At 32.7% G+C, this 8,779-nt stretch overlaps 1 protein-coding gene across 1 annotated transcript in view; it reads right to left on the reverse strand.

Annotated features, from left to right (window-relative positions):
* Positions 1 to 8,531, reverse strand: part of LOC140674411 (uncharacterized) — a 34,261-nt gene extending 25,730 nt beyond the window's left edge. The window contains exon 1 of the mRNA XM_072907919.1: positions 7,459 to 8,531. The gene's annotated coding sequence lies outside the window, so the exon portion shown is untranslated. The remainder of the gene's footprint in view (positions 1 to 7,458) is intronic.
* Positions 8,532 to 8,779: the final 248 nt, after the last annotated feature.

Raw genomic sequence — 8,779 nt, forward strand, 5'->3', positions numbered from 1 at the left:
TTAAATTCTTTACACATATTCTACATTAAAATAGATACAGAATTTTGCGGAAATTTTCCGCACAATTTTCCAAATTCGGAGAGGTACACACAATTACAACCGTGCAAATCATATTTTCACTAATATAAAATTCTTTAAATAACAAAAATATAATTACTTTATGTTGATAATGAAAATTTTATCGTTCTTTCTCTCTTTATCGCGCTTTTTTTACGCTTAAAATAGAGTTAAAATATTTAATATTCAATGAAATTAACTTGACAAGGCCATTAATAAATGTTTAATTTAATAATGAGGTCGCAATGTATCTAATAAACGTAGTGCGTAAAATTATGCAAGGATGACTAATTAAATTCACGCCTGGCGTAATTTGATGCGCACACACGTACAGTTTCAGTTTCATTGTCGGACAAACCTACTTCGACACTTCTCTTGATGTAAATCGAGATGAGGAAAGCGACGAGAGAGAAAATAGCGTGTCTAGAAAAACGTACCTGCGGGACAAAGAAACTTTTTCCTTCCGTGATTTCGATTGACCTTCTCTCGGCGCGTAATAATGTGCGCCTTTGTCAGAGTGAACATACATTCTAGATTCCGAAATAAGACGTACTTTGCGTCTTTTCCTTTGGCGCTATATCTCATAAAAAATCCATCAAATCGTAATAAAGCCCGCGATAAAAAAACTGGATTCTCATATTAAATACAAAGTAGAGAAACTAATGTTCTCTTTTGATAAAAAATGTATATATATATATATATATATATATATATATATATATATATTTATTATGCTACTAAAATAAGCTATATAAAAATACACGTATATTAACATATACATATAAAATTAGTCGTCGGATCATTTGTAGATAATGTAATAATAATATAGTAATATCTGAGATCACCTGAAAACTTGTCATTAATGTATATTTAATTTTTTTTTAATTAAAAATATATTACAAGAGAAATTTAAATTAATATATAAAATATATAAATCGTGCTTTCGTGAAATAAATTACAATTAATTAGTATAGCATTTATTCCTACGAGAGAGTTGCAGCAGATGCGACGTACGCCTTTAATGCGTGCTTGGGGGGAAAGATCCTTGTGCTATTCTCCTCTTTCACTTTAAATGCCTCCGATATTGCTCTTTAAGCGGATATCGCTCTCCTTTCTGCTCGGTCGTAACTGGAAACTAGGAAGCGAAACAATCCTTTCGTGGTCTACTTTTCGGACGTGTCAGAGGATAAAGGCGTGGTCGAAGGGAGACGCAAAGGGTACAACAAAAAGGGAATAAAGGAGACGAATATTGGCTCTCTCAAAAAGCTCGCCTTTTAGAACGTCATGACGAAAAAGTAGTCGTCGTATTACAGTGACAACTTTATTTTCTTCGACACGTGGTGTAAAAAGCATTTCACACTGGCATTGACATTTGTCTTTACTTGACATTTAAGAAATTCGACAATTTATGAAAAATCCTATTTGTATTACTGGATATAAACAATTTCATGAAAACTAATAAATATATATTTAAAGCTACTTCTCTTCTTATAAACTTAGTTTTTTTTTTAGATGAGATATATTTGAAAAACATTCTATTCTATTTGAATGCCGCAAAAAAAAAAAGTTGATAGCATTAATTTATTTCGAAAGTTGGAGAAACGTGGCGTGTCAAGAAAAAATCTTGGACCGCACTGAAACATTTTCATTTGTACAAATCACGTAATTTTAAAGATTGAGCCAGAGATATGTTTAAACTTCCCTAGAGTACGGAGTACCTATCGCCGCAGGAGTACATAGTACAACTGCGTAATTTCTAGAATTGCATCCCTCTTGTGCGGCCTCCAGCTACGTTTACATCAATTCCATTAGAGAGCGATGTATAAACATATGTTTTATGACTTTTTCCTTTGTTAACTGTTACATATGGCAGAAAGTATACACAAGAACGGTTTCGCAAGAAATCCCGTACCTATTTTAATTTTATACAAAACTTATACAAAAAAGAAAAACGTCGTTTCAAAAGAAAAAAAAATGGCGACGTAATTGGACTTGTATAGAAAATAATGTTTCAGCTGGTCGCGTACAAGTCGGGAGCTAAGTTGCAAAAGATTGTTCGGGCGTGTTCTGGCGGTTGTGAATCTACGTGAAAGCACGTCAAGTATCTCAGCAATGGCAAAAGTAGCTAAACTTTTTGCTCCTACTGCGATGCTTTGGGATGTTGTTGCGAAGTGCCGAGGGCTTACTCAGTTGGCACGTTAAAAGGGCTTCTCACTTAATTCCATTTGATTGCGTTTCGCACTTCAAATTGCGAAAAGTGCGGGAGATACTCCTGCTACAAACAATTCTCACGAAGGGGAACGTACACAATATAATTTGTACAAAACAATCCGCCCGTTGCTTTATTTGTCCGCAAAATTCCTCTTACAAGCGTAATTTAGGAAATGCAACACGTGAAACGAGTTAGTTGGGAAATTTATCTGTGGGACACTTCCGTAAAATGCGTGATAAAAGAAAAATCTCGTCGATGACAGAGCGCTTTTTCGTCGACTAAATGTTAGCAGGCGCGATTGTATTTTCGTATAACATTATCAAAGGCGTAAAGTTGAAAATTCAAGGGTCTCGTTTTTGAATAAATTAAATTATTACATTGTAATGATACCTTTTTAAAATAATATTTCTTTGCTAATTATTCGCACAATTGTTTTATTAATAGGTTTACTTAACGCGCACATACACATATATATATATACAATAAAATTATAATGTTTGCATGCAAATCAGTTTTCACAGGTTATTTTCCTGAAACTGCGCGATCGCCTTATAAATACGAATATTTAATGAATTATCCCAGGAATGAGAACATGTTCTATTAATGAATATCTTTCCTAAAGAATCACGAGGAAGGTAGAACATGCTCTGCGCATGTACAATTATGTCAGAAAACTCTAATGTACTTTCCTCATGAATATTTAAATCAAGCAAGCATTGTAACGACTATCTTTGATATGATCTCATAAGTATTTATTAACTCATGATTGAATCTGAATGTACTCACATAATAAAAGGACTTGATTACATCTAGGGTGAATAAATTAATGTATACACATACGTGTGCACGTGTGTATAAACGTAGTTTCAATTATTATATATTTATTTTTCTACAGAAAATGTAGCTTTTCTGTTATATATTTGGAAAAACATCAAGTGTGCCAAACCTGAAATGAGAGAAAGAAAAATAATAATACGTAGGATTACGGTACAAGAATGTAATAAAAGTTTTACTATCCCGCGGAATCTTCTACACAATACTATCAAACTAAAAAGAGTAACGTGCAATAAAGAAAACAAAAGAGCCTGACATTATGAAAGAGCTTTGCTATAGGCATGTACGAACATACGTTGTATCTTCACATTCACATAAATTACGGAATATTGCGAATATAATGATAACGTCATATAACTACATATTTTTCTTGTAAAATTTTACTAAGAGTTGTTTTAATTCTATTGCCGTTCACTAATTTTTTATCAAGCATACGAAGAATTTTACATATTATATATATAAATTTTATTTGTCAATATATTTATTTATTAACGTTAAATTCATTTTCGAGAGTTTGACAGGAAAACAGTATGTGAATTTATCGATTTGCATGATATATATATATATATAGGTGCAATAGTGAGAATGGTGTTAATGTAAGAATTTCGTAATTATTTGGGGATCTTTTATCGTTTTTATTATATTCTTTTTCTTTATTTTTTTTTTTTTTTTTTTTTTTATGTCGGTCATGTCGGATATACGATATTTCGTATTCGTTTTCTCGGAGTTTCTGTCAATTCGACTTTTGCACAGATGAAATTCTATCTGCAATTTATCGTGAAAGGGTCAGAGGGTTAACGAGACGCGAAACTTGAAGGCCCGAATTCTGTAATATCGTACCCGCGAGGCATCGTATCGTTTCTCTCCGACAAATATAGGCAATTCTACCGTCTGCCCTTGCCGGTAGAATCTAGGCAACACGTTTACTCCTCGGAAAGTTTTGCAGAGCCTAAAGGCAAAAGATTACCGTACAATCAAGCCACCATCGTTCTATGTACATATTGAGTTACTGAAAGGCGAATTGTACTACATTCGGAGAATTCAATTTATTTTAATTGCTTTGTTTCTTTTTCTTTTTATTTTCATTACTTGGGTAAACTAGGGCCACACGAAAAAGATGGCCATAGGTTGTAACTTTTCAATAATCGCTACATAATGCGCTTTTTTTAGTCATTATTAAAGATAATCGATATTTATAGTAGTTTATTATGTGCATACATTACTCGAAATAACGATATTATCTTATATCATATTTTTACTTTTGACTACCTGTAAAGTTTTTCATTTGTCCACTAAAAACTGTTATAACGTCGAATAAATTACAGTTAAGCTATCGTAATCGATGTTATACATATATTGTAAAGATATGTAAATTATTATATGGCCTATAATTTTTATTTTTGTTTTCATTATTTTTTTATAAATATTATGGCCACCTTTCCGTCACTGTGGTCATCTTTTCCTTAAAAGTTGGGTAAGATATGGCCAATGCTTATGTTGTACTACTTTGATAATATAAAATTTTTATTAAATATTTTCCTTTTAATTTCGATAATATTACGTAATTTAAGTTTCAGTAAAGATAATATGCCAAACACTATTAAAAATAACAAAAATAAAAGTATGTTTTTTGCATTTTAAAAAACTATGGCCATCTTACCCGAGTTTACCCTACATCTTTTTCTTTCTAAGTGTAAGTCATATACAGTTATCTGTGCATTATATTAGGCTATAAAAGTAATTAAGAGAACGAGATATTTTATATATATATATATATTCTTAGAGAAATTGTATGTTACTTTTAACAACTAAATCTGCAAATTATATATTGTCAAGAAATATACATGGCTTATTTTCAGTAAGCAATATTTAGAGCTATATAGATAAGCTTTATATAGATATCTAAATTAGGTCGGAAAATAATTTATATGGCTGATATATTGATATTGTGTATTATGAATTTGAAATATGCACTGTAAGTAACTTATAAATAATAATCTCATAATATCATTTTTAATTACGTTATTAAAAACAAAAGTCAACAATTGCTTTCGATCGAATAAGCGGGTGGAGGAAATTTATTTTTCTTTGCGCTATAAATATCGTAGAGCGTAAAGTAAGCATTTCAACTCGTGAACGATTGAATAAAATGTTGCGCTAAAATTTATTTCTCGCATCGTAATATCGTATTGAAAGGATTAAAATAAGAAGAAATGGATCTATTATTCTTTCTCTCGCCTGTTTGTATTTTTTAAATCTATTTCATATTTTTATTCAGCTTGATTTTTTTGCCGGGTCTTTTTGCCACTAATGCGAATCACTCGTTCGACCACACATTGTGAAGTAAATTGAATATCATTCATCGACTTTTTTGCTTGTCCCCATTTCGGACCAGTACTTGATTTCCGCAAGGGTAACCTTTGTGATTAGATTCGATTTTTTCAAAACCAACTCACTTCCTGGACATTCTTTCGTATTAGCCTTTGATAAATGCTCACCATTAAACTGTCTCGACATATCATCGGATAATGAAGTATAAAAAATGCAAGAAATGATGCACTCAGTAAATTTGCCGGAATAAACTGCATTAATTAACCGTAATAGCGTCATTATAATGACACCGAATTATGAAGAGTAATCCCTTGTCAAGTGCGGTGCTCAATGTCAACGGAGAACGTGGATAAAAAATGAACAGTGAAATGATTATTTGTACGATAATTATTTGCACGTGTCATAATTTGGGATATGTATATTATGCATTAATACGATATTTTTATGTCGTACATTCTTTGAACATAGCGAAATATTATCGAGACGACATTGACGGATGCCGTGCACATCTCGTTGAGGGAAGATTACGGTCTTTAACAAAGCAGGAGCAATATTTCAGAATGAAAGAGCAATTTCTCGACCTTGGAAACGATCCAACGCAACGTCTCCCGCGTATTTCGCGCTTATTAAGCGTCACAGCATGTGACGTGGGCTAATGCTGCAAGGAGAGGCCCCGTCGGAACCATTCGCAGTCGTGAATCAGCAATGGACGCGAATATCGAAAGTCGATACGTCATGCTGCAAACAGAAACTCGCACAAATAGCGGAATTTTTGGATAACGAGCCGAACACAAAGTCGCGTGAATACGATCCTCTGTAGTGAATACGAGCGCGAATAATTCAATGTCTGTCAAAGAAGCTCAAGCCTAAAGAGAATGGAGTAATCAATATTCTATTGATTCCTTTACTTCTGATATCAACGAATCAAGTATACTTATCAGGAGAAGTATGATTCAAATGTTAGAAATTAAATACGAAAAGGCAGTTATTATTAACTTAAAAACAGAGAGCTCTGTACTTGTTCTTTTACTTTGTCACGGTTAAAATTTTATCGGTTTATCTTTGATGTCAACAGCGACCGAAATACACTTATCAAAAGATATATGTGATTCTAATGATAGTGATATATTGTAAATTAAATAGTATAAAGACAAATATTTTAAACTAAAAAACATATAACTTTCTTCTTTTTAAAACTAGAAATTCGCAAAAGCTCCACGATTATGAATCACAATATAAAATTATGTTTGTTCTTAAAGTATTTTTATTTATTTTTTGAAGACTAATTTAGTGTTGGCGATTATTTTATTTGTTTAAAAAACATGCGGTTATTCTTCATACTTATTTATTCCGTTACTTATTTATAATACCGTAAGTATTGTTGACATAATTTTAATTATATCTTTCTTTGATCTTACCTTTATTCTCACGGATTCACGACCGACCAAGATATCGAGGTAACGTTTTAATTGTTATTTATTACGTGCCACTAAAGAGGATCATGAAACATTGAATCGAAACATCTGGGTAATTTTATGTTGCTTTTTACTGAATATATAGTCTCTCTCGCTTTAACATCTGCTGTGTTGGCTCTGATATTGGCTTTTTGTTATAATTTTATATTCTGATTTTCTTCTCTTTCTACTTTGCAACGGTTAAAGTTTTATCGCAGTTAATTTATCTTTAAGATAATAATATTACCGAACATGAATATTTTCTTCGCAAATTGATATTGTGCATAGCTAATAAAAATATTTTTGTATTTACATGATGGTAAACCGCATTAGTGTAACTAACGATAATCTGTAAACTTGTAATCCTAAATTTGACTTCTCGTAATTAATGTTGACGTTGATATTACCACAACTACTGGTCAGTCAGTTATTTCATATTCCGGCATATGTGTAATATCAATATGCAAGCTGTTTGCAAATCGCCCTCATATTTGAGACAGATATCGGAAATATTCAGAAATAAATTGCACTTTTTAGAGGGTAAACTGAGATGAGCTTAAATCAACATACCTGGGAATTAATGTAATTGATGAAATCCTCGTGATATGGGTTTTACGAAAATTTTCCGGGTAGTTGTCGCATCGGATCTTCCTTTGTTCATGCTTGGTCAACTTTGGATATTCTCCTCGGTGTCATTTCAGTTCGAGGGATACGAATATTAACCTTCGTGCACACTAACTTCCACCAGACTAGCTTCTTCACCGAACACATTCGGTAGTTTGACGTTTTATATGTCAGCGCAATATTTTCGCGTCAATGTTATAGTATTTTCGTATAAAATTTGGAAACGTTCCGTAAGGTTTTTCGTGATTTGATATTCTTTTTTGTTCGTCTGACAATAAGTGTAGCGCACAAATATTTTACATGTATATTATCGGTATAAATAATTTAAAAAATTCTTTAGCTCTTGAAAAGCTAAGACTAAAGTTAATTAAATCTCTCTTATATTAAATATACTTGGTAAATAATGTAATCAATCAACTAGATTTATTGATTACTCTGAATAACACGTAAATATTTTTGAAATATATTTTTATTAACTACACTTTCATAAAATATATCTTTTAATTCAATGGTCTCGGTAGTGTAATCTTTACCGTACAACAAGAGTTAGAGTTGGACACTTAAAGATCGATTTTTCTCTGTCACCAGCACGCCAGCGTATCCCCGGAAATTTACTAGTGGCCCGAAGTTCGTCGGTCTTGATTCTATCAGTTGAGTCACGTCCGGGTGTTCTCTTCGGATTTCTTTGTCGAACTTTCAGAGCCGAGCCTTTTCTCGTATTCAGCTGCGATTAATCAAGGTTGCGCGACGTGATTGTCTTCACATGCAAATTCATCCGCATGAGAAAATTCGCACGAGACATTATTCCACCAAGTATTTCCACTCTGGCCAATCAGTAGAACACAATTTTGAGCCTTGTTGTCGATCTTCTAGCGATTTATATATTTTATAGCGCGAAAATAGATACTTTGTGTGTAGATCGTACGTAGTTTCTGTCAGCCTTTAGTGATAACGAACCTCGGGACCTCGTGTGTATGTCGCGGATAGTGAAATTTGCATGCAATTCGAGTTCCTCGACGGCTCTGGGCCGACTGACCGAAAATGCGACTACCTCGCGCGTCTCTGTTATCCGCGCATGTGCCGTCGCAATATATAAGACGAGATTTTAATCGAAAGCCTAGAAAAATTGAGAGCGTAATCGAATATATGTACCTATGGCAATTGACTTGCTTATAAAAAAAGATATCTGTTTGTCGAAGTTGAAATCCTGCGAATAAATTTCAATAATCGTATATACGCGATAGCTTTAACTGGTATTCAATTTATC

The sequence above is a fragment of the Anoplolepis gracilipes genome, chromosome 16 (genome assembly GCF_047496725.1).
Source record: "Anoplolepis gracilipes chromosome 16, ASM4749672v1, whole genome shotgun sequence".
NCBI lineage: Eukaryota > Metazoa > Arthropoda > Insecta > Hymenoptera > Formicidae > Anoplolepis > Anoplolepis gracilipes.